We start from the raw sequence: 16,888 nt of genomic DNA, 5'->3' as shown, positions 1-16,888 counted from the left end.
AAAACTGCTATTCTCATCATTATCACTGTCTTACTCCATCTTTGCTACACCATTTATTAAAAGGAAGTGGAAAAGTAGGTAAAAGAACACTGAATGGAAAGATAATTGCAGGCCCTTGGGTATATGGGTAAGAAGACCATCCATTGCTGATTCATATTAAAACTCAGTCCTGTTTAATAAAAGCTATCATTAGATTTAATTATCTGATGCACTTTATGAAAATCAAATATATGAAAATCTTTCTCTCAGTCGTGTTCAACTCTTGCCACCCCATGGACTGTAGCCTGCCAGGCTCCTCTGTCCATGGAATTTTCCAGGCAAGAATACTGGAGTGGGTTGCCATTCCTTTCTTTAGGGGATCTTCCCAACCTAGGGATGGAACCCTTTTCTCCTTCATTGTAGGCAGACTCTTTACCATCTGAGCCACCTTGGAGGCCCAACTTTATTATAAAACATAAATTAAGAGAAATTATTCATATTGTAATACCAAGAATACTGATGACTATGATTATGTAACAGTAAGATTTAATTTACTAAAGTGTCTGTTTATAAGGAGTAAACCTATTGCATAAGGTGATATGGAACTAAGATTAAGCTTTGTTTCTCTTTTACTTTGGGGCATATTTTTAATACCAAAAAATGGATAAGGACATTATATATTTTATTATCCTTTCAACAATACTACTGAACTCCTGGTTAAAATGTGTGTGAATTCCCGGACTTGAGAGAAAAAGTCTATTTGGTTTTTTCCCCTAAAATATCTATGCAGACACACTGTTGAGTTTTTAGGTATTTGTCATTATTTCTTGTTCGTATTATTAATACAATGCTGCCTAGCATGATCCTGATACTCAGAGTCTATAATGATGGCATGATCTTCTGAATGATCCGAATACTCTGTGTCAATATTTTTGTGCCTGTTCATCATCACAGTCAAAACCATAATCTCATGATTTAAAGAAAGTGTTCTAGTTTGAAAAAAAAATGCTGTCTGTTACCCTTGGGGGTGGTTTTGAGATGATGTGTTTAATCATGGCCCATGTAGGTGAGTCTAACATCAACTGCCACAGACACATTTGGACTTGTCCTAGAACACTACCCATGTCACCCAGACAGTCAAGCCACTAGATTTTTTCATTTTTATAGGGAATCAAAGGGAAAGTAGATAGGGAAAACATTAAGATTGCAAAAGTAATTTAAATTTTAAAAATCAGGATAATAATAGTAACAAACTATTGGCCTTATAAGGTAGGTATTATTAAGTAGATAAAAATTTTAAGATAAAGAAGACTCCAAAGAAATAATTTACTAAAGGCCATGGGACTCATGAAAGACAGAGACCTACGTCTCTGAGCCAGGATTCAAATCTCTGCTTTCACTGCCTCTCATGAATTCTAATCCTAAAGAGAGTTTGCTGAGATAAAAATTCATCTCAATCCTAACCTTCACTCAAAATTAACATATTGCAACTTTTAGCATAAGGAACTATTAAAATGATTTGCATGTCAAACTCAAACTTTAAGAGCTTCAGTTGTGCTGAAATCCCAAATTTCAAAACAGGTTAAGAGAATTTTTAAAATTTTATTTATTTGTATGTTTTACATTTTAATAGCAGTATGAGGGAACCAGAAAAGATTTGAAAATGAAATGGTTTGAGCAATGAGTGTGAACATGTGAACCCCGGGAATCATGGGGGGAAAACCTATGGAGATTACGTTCTTGTGGGTTTCTCTCTACATTTGCTAATTTCTGCCTTTTGTAAGTAATAATATTCTACCTTTTATGTTAAAAGAACTAATTAGAATTTTGTACTTTTTAATCATTATATTCAGTCATTGACTTTCAGTCCATCAATATTTCTTGAGGAACTATTTTTAGTTCCTCAGGTACTATTCAAATACACATCAATGAATTAACAGCTTCTCCTCATTGGGTTAATCTGGTATTATTTGTGTACTGAAAATGGAATCAAGTCACTTCACAATAAAAACAGAATAAAATAATAAAATACAAGGAACAATGGGAAAGAGAAAAATATGCTTACTCCAACCTCTCTAATCCTAAAACTATCTATAACGAAGACCAAGGCAAACCTTTTCTTTTCTTACCAACCCATTTTTAATATAGTCTTACAATTTTTAGAATGAGAAAGAAACATATCAGAAAAAAAAAGAGTCATAATGAAGGGAGATCCGAATGAGCTCTAAACTAGCTGTCACCTACTTAGTAGAATTTTAGTGACAAAAGCCAAAATTGGTGAGTAATTATTTTCTTTTCCTTCTTTGACTACAGGACCACCAATGCTATGTTCAAACAGATGGTGAAGAAGATCCAAAATAACAGATATACCCTGGTTGGGCCCAGCATTTAAAAACATAGAAAAATAGGCGGAAATAAGGTATAAGTAGACACCCCCCATTTTCTTTTACATTATCCACTGGGTATCATACTGCAGACTTAGATGAATATTAGGCCTGCACAGATGCTGAGTAAGGGGGAAGAAATTGAACTGGAAATGTGATTCTGCCCTGCTATACATCAAAACACAAATGAAGAGAGGGAACCCAGCTCGCCACAAGAATTTTTAAATTTCTGCTGACCAGAGAAAATGGAAAAATTTTATTTGGTAAAAACAATATTTTAACCAGTCCAAAATCTTATACTCAGGGAACCAAGAAGCAGCCATTTAAAATGATGCTTTGTGTCAGTAAGTTTATTAAATAGGACGCCTGGCAATCCTGGGTAAAAGTAGACTGTCCATCCAATTAAATTACAGAATATTAAAAAGGTCAAAGCAATATAGAAGTCCTTTAATTCATAGAAAACACTGAAACTCTGATTTCTCATGCTCCTGACAAAGATTATAATCGTGATTTGAAAAGGGTAAAATATTTACCTAGTCCTTTGACAAAGATTGAAATGAGAATAAGACTGGTGACAAATGTAACCTTACAAATGTAATGGGAAAACCAGTTTTGAAAAAAAATTAGGCTGAATCAATATATCTCTTTCTTTTGTCTCTGCAAGGAGGATTCACAAAATGATTACAACAAAATCATTTATTTTTCAATCTTTTAATATAAGTTTGGAGTTATCTCCTTATGTACAAATTATATTCTTTATGTGAAGTCTCCATAAGCCTCTGTATCATAAGCATCAACTCTTTCTCTATTCCTGGGTCACTGTGTGGTTTTTCTCTTAGAATCTAGTTTACTTTACACACTGCTAAAGACATCCACAAACAGGAGTGCTGCATGTGCATCAAATCTTTCTAAAAGATGTGGGGTAGAAACTGCACTGAGTGCAAAATAATGGTGTGACTTTGTTTGCAATAAACATTTAAAATGACCGACTTTCTCATAAATACACTAAGTAGGATGATCTATGAGATTTCTAATTTATTCTTGTTTAAAATTTAACCATGCTTTTTTAAAGCATATCAATTTTGTTAATACCATGTAATTAAAACATGTCAGTGCACAGCAAGTTTTAGTCTAAATTAATGACTATGAGAATTATTTTAATTAAATAACCAATTATAGAAAAATCGCAAGCATGAGAGCTGACATTTAAATGAATTTCATTTAAATTGCTTCTTAACATTGTCCCATCTAGGACACTAATGCAAAATGAACTATTGTATCAACTTAGATTATCACTATTTTTGTATGCACATAATGTATTCATATTCAATCACTGGAACTGAGCAGAATATTTGGTATCGATCTGAAACTTCTGTTAATAAAACCACAACAGAATGAGCTAAAGTGAAAACAAACCATCTTTCTTTTTTTCCTCCTCTTTTTATTTTTTTTTAATAGGAGCTTCTAAATGCTATTATCATTCTCATAGGAAAAACTGTTTATGTATTTGGGAATTATGGCTAATTAAGTCAGTCAATTTGAAGTTGACCTCTAAGAGACTGTATATACATGACTTCAATGCCCTGCACATAGTGGGGCTCATAAATGCTGCTTACCAGTAGTAATATAAGCATTTCTTTGTTTTGTCTTTTTTTCAGGTATGGTGGTTAGGCATATGGCTTCCTCTTGAAAACTGGATATTTTCAGACCCTACTAGATTAGGAGGTTATCTGTCCTGTGAGAATCTAGCTGGGTATCTGTTTATAGTTTTGTTTCTATATAGTTCAAGCAGTACAATGTCATTTTCTCTACTTAAATTATTTCTATTTTTTATATTATGAAATTAAGTTTTTACTGTTCATTTCATATCCTTCCAGAAAAAAAGAAAAGATTTATTTAAAAAGGCTAAGCAATTTAATATAACCTTCCCCACTAAAAATGTTTAACTTCATAGTACTGGTTCTGGTAAAAGAGAAGAATGTCTGAACACATGGTGTGTGAGGCTAAGTCGCTTTAGTCATGTCTGACTCTTTGCGACCCTAGGGGTTGGAGCCCGTCAGGCTCCTCTGTCCATGGGATTCTCCAGGCAAAACTATTGGAACAGGTTGCCATGGCCTCCTCCAGAGGATCTTCCTGACCCAGGGATCACTGTGTAGCTTACACTTAACCTGCACTGGCAGGCGGGTTCTTTCCCACTAGCGCCCCCTGGGACGCGCCAACCTCAAGGCAGTTTATCCTAATTGTACTCCTTACCGAGGAAACACGAAGGCTCGTCATTGGAGCAGATTATAAAGCAGGGGGGGAAAGAGGGGAGTCCGTGAAGGAGATTCCTAGATGTCAGGGGGGAAACAACTCTAGCAGTTTGAAATACCTCTGACCATATCATCAGGTGTGTGACTCTCAGAAACGGGCACAAGGATGGTTTCCGCAGGAGCTTTTGGAGCCATTTCTCTGAAATTGTCATCAAGTCCTCTAGCTTCCGTTTTCGGGGCATCAGGCAAGGAACCACAGACAGAGCTAAAGTTTTGTCCACATAGGAACTGAACTTAAAAATATTTTGATTCATTGTCAAGTTATCAATGAGGTTGTAAACGAGGTGTTTTATCCATGTATACTTATCACTCTTGTTTGCAGTCATATCACATCTTATGACAGAATTTGTGAATCTAAATGGACCGTTAATGCCCTTTTGATCTATTTTTTCTAAGATGAATTTCATACATCCCTTTGGGGAGAAAGTCTTATTTATTTAATAGTTTGTAAGCCATAGTAAAAGGTGCTTTCTCCATGTTTTGCTAGAAAAAAGAAGCAGCCTGTATTTAGATTTGACTAGTTAATTGTTCTTCTTCATTGGAATGCACTAGGGCATGTGGTTTAATTATTATGTTCATATTTGTAGACTTCACTTTTCTAATCGTCAAAGATTATTTAATATCAGAAAATGGAATGTTTTTCTACATAATTCCTCTTGCTATCACTTTAAAAATAAAGAAGACAAGAGAAGGCTACTGCATTTGTTGTTCATTGATTAACCAGTAATGTTATGTATAAATAATGTATCTGACAGTATGGCAGCTCACTTGGGACATTATGCCATTTACTACAAAATAGGATGCAACATACAACTGAGCAGTGAGAACAAATTAAACATCTTTCCTTGGTAACTTTAGCATTTTTATTAGGTGATAAACATCACAGTGAGAGGAAAGCAGATGTAGTTATTTCAGTAATATTAACCTTAATCGAAAGCTCACATGACATATAGTGTAATACTTGTGCATTATAAAATTTTGTCTAGTAACAATGGAAACCAAATTTTCCAAGGTCATTATGAGATGATATCTGTAAAAATTAATGACTATCCTGTGTGAAATTTCATCTATCGCTACTGAATTATCTTATTACTACTGATGAAAAAATTTAAACATAAATCTAGCATCATATAAGCATGAAAAATGCATAAGTATTTTCAGTGTTTTGTTACTTTTGCCTTAGCAAATCTGCTTTATAGTTTGACTATGTGTGAATTTCATTCCTTCAGGTTTCTGTTCTTAAAATCTTCTCTTTTAGAAGCATCTGAATAGTGAATAAAGTTAAAAGCAGTTGTGGAATTAGCAATCAACATCCATCTTCCCTCCCTTCTTGTTTTAGTCCATCATTTACTCATGCAGATACAGAGATAAAAATCTGTCCTTAAAGGAATTTACAATTGAGTGATAGAGGACAACTGTTAAAGTCCATTTAAAACACAAGATGCATATTACAAGAAATCCCTGCTTCCTTTCATGTAGAAGTATTTCTGTGTGCTTATCATGTGTCAGGCACTGTTCAGAGATCTTTAATACAGAGCAGTGAACAAAACAAAGATTCTGCCTCACATCATATTTATATTCTAATAGGAGGAAATTGTCTATAAACAATAAATAAAATAAATACATAATTTTATTGCATATTGTAAGGTGAAAATGCTTTTTAAAAACAAAAAGAATTTGTGCCCCAGTGTTCATTGCAATACTGTTTACAGTAGCCAGAGCATGGAAGCAACCTAAATGTCCCTGGAGAGATGAAGGAATAAAGAAGATGTGGTACATACACACAATGGAATATTATTTAGCCATAAAAGGAACAAAATTGGGTCATTTATAGTGATGTGGATGGCCCTAGAGCCTATCAAACAGAGTGAATTAAGTCAGAAAGAGTAAAACAAATATCATATCTTAACACATATATGTGGAATCTAGAAAAATGGTAGAGATAAATGTATTTGCAGGGCAGGAATAGAGATGCAGATGTAGAGAACATGTGGACATGGGTGGGAGGAAGGGGAAGGTGGAGTGAAATGGGAGAGCAGCATTAATATATATACACTACTATGTGTAAAATAGATAGCTGGTGGGAAGCTTCTGTATAGTGCAGGAATCTCAGTTTGGTACTCTGTGTTGACCTAGAGGGATGGGATGGGAGTGTGGAAGGGAAGTTCAAGAGGAAGGGGATATATGTATACATAAAGCTGATTCACTTTGTCATATAGCAGAAACTAACACAACATTGTAAAGCAATTATACTCCACACACACACACAAAGAGTTAAGTGAAAGATCTAAAAATCAAAAATGGAAAAAAAAGTAGTGAGGTAAGGAGAATGGAGTGGGCAGTCATAAAAGTAGTTGTCAGAACAGGTCTTGTTAACAAGAGGGTATTGGAACAAAGATTGGAAATGGGAAGGTAATATTATCTGGGAGAAGAGTAAACCAGATGGAGGGAACAACCAGTCAAATGTCCCTAAATTGCCCCCCTCTGCCTGGGATAACGAAGAGCTTCAAGGAAGTCAGTGTCACTGCAGCAGAGAAGGTTCAGAGAGAAGCTGGGATGCCGGGTCTCATGGGCCATTGTAAGGAACAAGGCCTTTGTAAGAAATGCGGAGCCATTTTGGTGTTGTGAGCATGGGATCACCATGATCTGATGTGTTTTACAGGATCACTCTGTCGTCTGTGTTAGGAATACACTGATTTGGTAGGAGATCAAGAGGAAAAGCAATGAGACCAGATAGAGACTATTACAGTTTATCAGGCAGGAAGTAAGAGCAGCTCATCGGGGTGGTAGCAGTGGAGGAGTGAAAAGTGACTGAATTCTAGAAATATTTTAAAGATAAATTCGAAAGGATTTCCTGGCTCACTGAAAGTAAGGCGTGAGTGAGAGAATGGAGGTGAGAATAAATCCAAGGGTTTTGGCCGAAATACCTAGAAGAATGGAGTTACCACCACTTGCTAGGTCAGCAGGCAGCAAGAGCTCCAAATTGGACCTGTGGTGTTTGAGCTATCTCTGAAGGGCCTAGTGGAAATGTTGGGGAGACAGTTGGATTTACGAGTCTGGAGGGAGTTACGGAATGGAAACAGAAATCTGGAAGTCTTTGGCATCTAACCCACTGCATTGTGCTCAACTGTGTCCCGCTCTTTACATCTAGATGATATCTAAATCTGTGAAACTGGAGTTACTGAGCGTGTGTAGATGAAGAAGCAGTGAGTCCAAACACCTTCGCTTCATCCTTGAAAGTCCTGAGGAAAGGAATTAGCAAAGAAGACGACTAGCAGATGGAAGGAAAACCTGTTCACTGTAGAGAAAGCCATGAGAGGAAAGCATATCAAGATAGACGGAGTGAGTGATTATGTCAAATGCAGCTAATAGTTCAGGGAGATGGAAGCTGAGAACTGACCACCAGCTTTAGCAACCTGGCCTCTAACCAAGCGGCATCGCTAGATGCAAGTCAGATCGATCATCAAAGTGAGTTAAAGAGAGAATGGAAGGAGAGAAATTGGATGTTTACTTGCTGATGGTAATGATGGAGTAGAGACTGAAGCTCTAATGAAGCAAAGGGAGGGGTCCTAGAGTGTTATTCAGAAGGGAGAGTAGTGGGATATAGGCACCAGGGCAGGGATGGCTCTAGACAGAAGCAAGGTGTGGAGATGAAGATACCCATAGGTGGTCAGTGTGGTGAAGTCTAAGGAAGTTCCCTTCTGATTGCTCCCATCCTTTCAGCAAAGTAAGGTATAAATTGTAGCTCTAACTGCAGATGATTTCCAAAGCACTTGACCACCAGAACTGGTGGTTGTCCAGGTAAAAGAAAGGATGAGAGAGTTGGCAAGGGTGTTAGCAGACAGAGGAGAGCGTGTCTACAGAGTGGTAATAACTTAGGTTTGCAAAGCACCTTATTATTCACAACATGCCATTATATCCATTTTATCATTTAATCTTCACAACAGCCTTTTGAAGGTCATCAGTGCTCCTAGTTTACAGAAGTGAAGCCTCAGAAAACAACATTTCCTGGGAGATACAAACTATTGGTATGAGATAGGTTCAAGTATATATTGTACAACACAGGGAATATAGCCAATATTTTGTAACAACTGTAAATGGAAAGTAATTTTTAAAAAATGATATTTATTTGAAAAATTTTAAAAATTGTAAAAAAAAAACCCATTGGCCAATAAATAGGCAACTGTCATCTAAACTTCTAGAAAGAATTCTTCCAAAAATATCTATTAAAATTGTTTAGATGTTGGTCATCTAGTCATTATTGACTAGACAAGATGATTCATTCTTATGATAAAAACAGAAAAGTATTACAAAATGGGAAGATATTGTTATTATAATTCATCATTATTCTATTTTACTGATAATTCTTTCTTTGACCAATGTATTCAAATAGCTCTGAGAGTTTTATTTCACAGCAAGAGAGGAGGAAAAGAGGGCAAAGGAAAAGAGTGGCTGTCCTTGGGGAAATGTTTTAAAGGGTTCCTTATGAGATGTTGCCAAGAATTAAAAATAGAAATACCAAACACCGAGAGGTGGCTGATGGAGGGCCAAGAAAAAAATGAATAAATAGCTTTCTAAGAAGCCTCTACACACTGTCCCACAGACTTGTGGCTGCCAAGGGGGAGAGAGGTGGGGAGGGAAGGGCTGGGAGTTTGGAATTTGCAGATGTAGATTATTATATATAGGATGGATAAACAGCAAGGTAATAGCACAAGGATGTATGTTCAATATCCTGTGATAAACTATAATGGGAAAGAATAGGAAAAAAAAAAAGAATGTCTATGTGTGTATAACTGAGTCACTTTGCCATACAGCAGAGATTGGGACTACGTTGTATATAAAAGTGAAGCTGCTCAGTTGTGTCCAACTCTTTGCGACCCCATGGACTGTAGCCCACCAGGCTCCTCTGTCCATGGGATTTTCCAGGCAAGAGTACTGGAGTGGGCTGCCATTTCCTTCTCCAGGAGATCTTCCCAACCCAGGGATTGAACTCAAGTCTCCCGCATTGTAGGCAGATGCTTTACCCTCTGAGCCACCAGGGAAGTCATTGTACATAAACTAGGCTTCAATTAAAAAAATAAAAGATAATGAAGCCTGAGAAAGTAGCAGTGATGGGACGCACGTTCCTTCTGACTGTCTTTTGAATTCAGTTGTGATGATAAAGCTGATCATTTTTTCATTTTTTTCTTCATTTTTCCTTTATCCCATTCTAGTAGATTTTGTTATTTAAGGAAGAGAGAGATAATCCCAACAATCTTGAGTATAACATTGATAAAATAATCCTTACCAGAGAGAAGTATTCAATAAATTGTTGATAGAAAAATGATCATTAAATTTAATTAAGAACTTTTAAAGAATTCCCCCACCCCACCACTACACCAGTAGTAACTGGTTCCCTTCCTTGTACTCAGCTAGGATTTTCTTTTCTTCAGTCAGTCCCCCAAAACTGAGCATTCCCTAAGGGAATTACACTAAGGTGCCATGTTCCACAGGTTATAAAGTGCATTTGTACCATTAACTCATTTCATTCTCGCCACAGCACAGTAACCACAAGTTTAAGTATCTGGATCCCCAGTGAGTGTGTGTGAGTGAGGAAACCACGTGTGTCCTGTTCATCGGTACACAGCCATGAGGAAGCCTGTTGCGAGGGGAGGTTCACCCAACAGTGAGTAGAAGTGCGTAATTAGGCAAGTGCCATTCCCATCCTACAGATGACAAGACTAAAGCTCTAAGAAGGCTTTAGAGCTGTAAGTGGCATTTGGAAGCCAGGCCTTGTGACTCTTAACTCAGTATTATTTTCACATATGCTGAGTCTCTGCATCACTCTAAGCCCTTACCCTTCCTGCAAAAGACTGGAGGTCTGCAAGAAAACCATCATGTGAAGAAGGTGTGCCTAGTTTAAATTGCATTTAGAAATAAGGTTATGTGGTAGGTTATGGTATCATACTGTACATTAAATGACTGTGTGTTCTGTTATACTTTTTAAAATGTAATTAAATAGAGTTTTTACTAGCAAAATATAGTGCATGTATATATTATGGGAAGGGTTAGATGATTTATTACCCTTGGAAATCATTTGCATAGGTATGATGCTATGACAAATCAGTCTTATTATACAATTAATATAACTTTAAGAAAGCTTTTAAAATTTTCAGTTAATAGAATTGTCCCTTTTAATTTCACAAAAGAGATAGACATTTCTTTCTTAGATTAAAGTACAGTATGATTTTGTACTAACTCCTCTTGTAATTCTTTCTAAAAATATATTAATCATTTTGTATATTACCTAAGGATAAAAAGCTAGCTAGTATCTAAAAAAGTTTTAAAAAATATATAAATTTTACTTTGGTTACATTTTTATTTACAAAGTAAATCCCTGTCCGTGTTTCCTACTGGAATTGCAGATTTTGAAAACTTAAAATTTTCATTTACATTAGTCACTAGATGAAGTATAATAGACCAATGAAATTGAAATGCAATCACAGAAATCTTTATGCTAACTATCTTTTTAAAAATAGAGATGTTAACACAAGCATACTGCACTATTCTTCTTTTAAAGTAATAGCCCAAACGTGGTAATTTTTCATCATTCTTTCAGCATTTCAGCTTGCATTCTTTTGATCAATTATTGATCATTGACAACACCTAACATGGACTCCACATAGGTGTGTCATCTACAGGGCCAATGTGACTTCTTTATGTTAGATGTAGTTTCAGATCCTACCACTTGATGGCAGAGACTGTAAAATTCAGTCACGAAAGGGGGAAAGCAAATTCCAAAGAGCACAGAATCCTTGTTGGAAATTCAGGGGCTTTAGACCTGTGGGTCCTTACATGTTTCACTTCAGGGATTCAGAATCAAGAGGCAACTCAGAGCAGTGTGGAGCTGATGGGGTGCACATGTGGGCCAGCTGAGGAGTAAGAGGGCCAGGAGGACACAGAGAGAAGTGGAAAAGTGAGGAAGAGAGGACAGGGGATGGAATTGGGAAGAACAGATATGGAATTCAGCTACAGGTCATGAAATGACATTAATAGTGAAATAATGAGCGTGAGACAGTCTATGTCTTACTTTTATGATGAAGCTTTATGATGAAGGCATCTATACATGGAGGAGAGAAAAAATTTAATCTCCACATGGCTATTTACACCACTTTGTCTTTCATATATAGTACACATATATAGTACACATATATATGTGCATGAGTTTTCCTGGTGACTCAGATGGTAAAGAAACTGCCTGCAATGCAGGAGATTCGGCTTCCATCTCTGGGTTGGGAAGATCCCCTGGAGAAAGGCTTGGCTATCCACTGTAGCATTCTTGCCTGGGAGAATCCCTTGGGCCAAGGAGGCTGGTGGGCTACAGTTCATGGGCTCACAAAAGAGTTGGACGTGACTGAGCACACATATACGTACATATATATATACATATATATATATGTGTGTGTGTATATATATATTTATGTATACACACACATACCTAGATGTATATACATTTATTAGTTACCTAGGGCTGTTAAAATTAACTACTGCAAACTGTGTGGCCTAAGCAACAGAAGTGGATTGATGCTGTCACAGTAGTTCTGGAAACCAAAACTCCTAAATCAAAATATCCTCAGGGTTTTTGGTACCTTCCAGAGACTCTGAGGAAGTCTCTTCCCTAGCTTCTGTTGATTGTCAGCAATCTCTGGTGCTCTTTGACTTATGGACACATCACTCCAATTCCACCTCTGATTTCATAAAACCTTTTTTCTGTGTCTCTGTGTCTCAAATTTCCCTCTGCCTTTCTCCTATAAGGACACCTGCCATTGGATTTAGGGCCCACTTCAAATCCTGGATAATCTTGTTTCAAGATTCTTAACTAATTACATCTGCAAAGACCCTTTTCCCAAATAAGGTCATGTTCACAGGTTCTGAGTTGGGCTCCCGAATTCAACCAGTATATATATACTTTGCTGTGATATACTGAGTCACTCAGTCTTGTTCAACTCTGCGACCCCATGGACTGTAGCCTGCCAGGCTCCTCTGTCCATGGGATTCTCCAGGCAAGAATACTGATGTGGGTAGCCTTTCCCTTCTCCAGGGAACCTTCCCACCTGAGGGATTGAACCCAGGTCTCCCGAATTGCAGGTGGATTCTTTACCATCTGAGTCATCAGGGAAGCCCAAGAATACTGGAGTGGGTAGCCTATCCCTTTTCCAGGGGATCATCCTGACCCAGGAATCAAACTGGGGTCTCCTACATTGCAGGCAAACTCTTTAACAACTGAGCTATCAGGGAAACCCATACATATATATATATATATATATATATATATATATATATATATACATATTATATGCATAATATATAAAATACACCTATATACATACGGATATAGTAGTATACAACACTACTAGTATATATACAGAAACATATGTAATACAAATATATACTTACATAAGCAAAAGAGGGTTATATCTTTTTATAAAGAAAGATTATATTTTATGTATTTTAAGAATAGTTATGCATTTTATAATATGCCATATCATAAAATATGTACAGAGCTATATTTATTTATAGAGCTACTTTGGAAGTGAGAAAGTCTCCATTCCAAGAAGAGTTTAATAGTTTTTGTTGGTTTATTTTGTTGTTTCTCCCCCCATTAAAATAACTCTTACTCAGCAGAGTTAAAGAAAAATAAAGAAAAAACAGAAAAGTTTGAACTTGACATCATCTTACTTGAGTCTTTAAAAATTCCTTCCCCTGTCCGGTTGTGGAAGGCAGCCTCTAAGACACGCTTAGTCATCCTCAGTTCAGTTCAGTTGCTTGGTGGTGTCTGATTATTTGTGACCCTGTGGACTGCAGTATGCCAGGTTTCCCTGTACATCACCAACTCCCAGAGCTAGGTCAAATTCATGTCAATCAAGTCAGTGATGCCATCCAACCGTCTCATCTTCTGTTGTCCCCTTCTCCTCCTGCCTTCAATCTTTTCCATCAGGGTCTTTTCCAATGAGTCAGTTCTTCGCATCAGGTAGCCAAAATATTGGAGTTTCAGCTTCAACATCAGTCCTTCGGCTCTTGAAAGTCCCTTGAACATTCTGCATTGGGATTAGATAATCCCTTCTTTGGGATTAGAATGAAACCCGACCTTTTCCAGTCCTGTGGCCACTGCTGAGTTTTCCAAATTTGCTGGCATATTGAGTGCAGCACTTTCACAGCATCATCTTTTAGGATTTGAAATAGCTCAACTGGAATTCCATCACCTCCACTAGCTTTGTTCGTAGTGATGCTTCCTAAGGCCCTCTTGACTTTGAGTTCAAGCATGTCTGGCTCTAGGTGAGTAATCACACCATCGTGGTTATCTGGGTTATGAAGATCTTTTTTGTACAGTTCTTCTGTGTATTCTTGCCACCTCTTCTTAATATCTTCTGCTTCTGATAGGTCCATAGCATTTCTGTCCTTTATTGTGCCCATCTTTTCATGAAATATTCCTTTGGTATCTCTAATTTTCTTGAAGAGATCTCTAGTCTTTCCCATTCTATTGTTTTCCTCTATTTCTTTGTATGGATCATTAAGGAAGGCCTTCTTATCTCTCCTTGCAATTCTTGAACTCAGCATTCAAATGGGTATATCTTTCCTTTCTCCTTTGCCTTTATCTTCTTTTCTTTTCTCAGCTATTTGTAAGGCCTCCTCAGACAACTATTTTACCTTTTTGCATTTCTTTTTTGGAAATGGTCTTCATTACTGCCTCCTGTACAATGTCATGAACCTCCATCCATAGTTCTTCAGGCACTCTGTTTATCAGATCTAATTCCTTGAATCTTTGTCACTTCTACTGTATGATCGTAAGGGATTTGATTTAGGTCATAACTGAATGATCTAGTGGTTTTCCCTGCTTTCTTCAGTTTAAGTCTGAATTTGGCAATAAGAAGTTCATGATCTGAGCCACAGTCAGCTCTGTCTTATTTTTGCTGACTGTATAGGGCTTTTCCATCTTTGGCTGCAAAGAATATAATCAATCTGATTTTGGTGTTGACCATCTGGTGACATTCATGTGTAGTCTTCTCTTGTGTTCTTGGAAGAGGGTGTTTGCTATGACCAGTGTGTTTTCTTGGCAACACTGTTAGCCTTTGCCCTGCTTCATTTTGTACTCAAAGACCAAATTTGCCTGTTACTCCAGGTATCTCTTGACTTCCTACTTTTGCATTCCAGTTCTCTATGTTGAAAAGGACATGTATTTTGGTATTACTCTTAGATGTTCTTGTAGGTCTTCATAGAACCATTCAACTTCAGCTTCTTCGGCAACCACTAAGGCCGAAGAAGCTCAGTCATCCTACCTCCTGATTTTTAGACACTGTATAACCCTCCTCCTTCAAGTGTGAGTGGAGCTAGGAACTCACTTCTGATGAACAGAATGCAGCAAAGTTGATAGACTGCACTTCTGATGTTTGATCACAAACAGCCTATGGTTTCCATGATAGGAAAGAATATGAAAAAGAATGTGTGTGTGCATATCATGAAAGCAATTGCCTCTCAAGCATCAGGGAAACAAGGGAGGCCTCCTTCCAACAACCAGCTGAGGCCTTCCGTGCAATAGCCCTGGAGGAACCAACTCCCACAAGTGAGCTTAGACATGCCTCTTCCCCAAACAGAATCTTAGCAGGTGATGAAACTTCTGACACATTGATTGCAGCTTTGGGACAGACAAGGAGCCGGAAGCACCTGGCTAAGTCATACCTGATACCTGACCCACAGAAACTGGGAAATTGGAAATGCTTGTTACTTTTCTGTGATGTTAACTGTTCCGTAAGAGTGAAGTAGTTCAAGTATTTTAGCAATGAAAGTCATTTGTTGATCTCTTTATTGTGCTTCTCTTCAACAAAATTGTCAATAAATTGAAATTAATATTACTTCTTAATATTGTGACCATAGCTCTCATTGTTTGATAGTAATCTAGATTGATTATACTTCTGGTGTAATCCTAAAATATTATAAATTATGTATTTGATAGGTAATTACTAAAAACAAGGCAAGTTTGTATTGAAAATGCAGTTCTCAAAGAGTCAGTGGTGTGATTTCTCATATCCATGGATGACTATTGTATTTCATATGTGATAATGTTCATTGTTGTTGTTCAGGCAGTCAGTAGTGTTCGACTCTTTGCAACCCCATGGACTGCGGCACACCAGGCTTCCCTGTCCTTCACTATCTCCCAGAGTTTGCTCAAATTCATGTCCATTGAGTCAGTGATGCCATCCAACCATCTCGTCCTCTGTCGTCCGCTTCTCCTCGTGCCTTCAATCTTTCCTAGCATCAGGGTGTTTTCCAATGAGTTATCTATCTCTTCATATCCAGTGGCCAAAGTATTCGAGCTTTGGCTTTATTATCAGTCCTTCCCATGAATATTCAGGGATGATTTCCTTTAGGATTGACTGGCTTGATCTTATTTATGAGTAAAAGCATTATGAACTTTGCTTATTTATCTACATAAAGAAGTAGATGGAAATGGATGTTTAAAGTTTAGGACCAGCTAACTAATATGTTGGGCTCAGTGCAAAATAAAAATGTGGGCCCTTATTCAAAGAGCAGACAAAAGTGATGTTAAGTTTATTAAAAATATACAGTTTTTTATTTATTCCAGACTTTCTTTTGATATATCATGACATTTTTTATTTGCTGTTTAATGTTGTTCTAAGTAAAGACATTGAAACTCTAAAGTATTAGCATGACTTTTACCATTCATCTTTATGATATACAAAGGTAATTTTACATACAAATATGTATTTGTACATTTCACTTGTAAGCTGAATCACCTGAATTGTACAGTTTATATTTTGTAGCTCATAAGTACCTATATATTTTATTCTTACAAGAGTAGTGGAAAAACTATACAAAACTAACAACTGTTACTGTTTTGCTGTTTTGTTTTGATATACACCTGTGTTCTACCTTTGGTGTACCAGGGAAAAACATCTACTTCTACTTCATTGACTACACTAAAGCCTCTGACTGAATGGATCACAACAAACTATGGAAAATTCCTAAAAAGATGGGAATATCAGACCACCTTACCTGCCTCCTGAGAAACCTGTATGCAAGCCAAGAAGCAACAGTTAGAACTGGAGATGAAACAATGGACTGGTTCCAAATTGGGAAAGGAGTATGTCAAGGTTGAATATTGTCACCTTGCTTATTTAACTAATGGCAGAAAGTGGAGAGGAACTAAAGAGCCTC

This window comes from Cervus canadensis, chromosome 9 (assembly GCF_019320065.1).
Source record: "Cervus canadensis isolate Bull #8, Minnesota chromosome 9, ASM1932006v1, whole genome shotgun sequence".
In the NCBI taxonomy this organism is placed as follows: domain Eukaryota; kingdom Metazoa; phylum Chordata; class Mammalia; order Artiodactyla; family Cervidae; genus Cervus; species Cervus canadensis.
Note: the sequence above shows the minus strand (reverse complement) of the source record.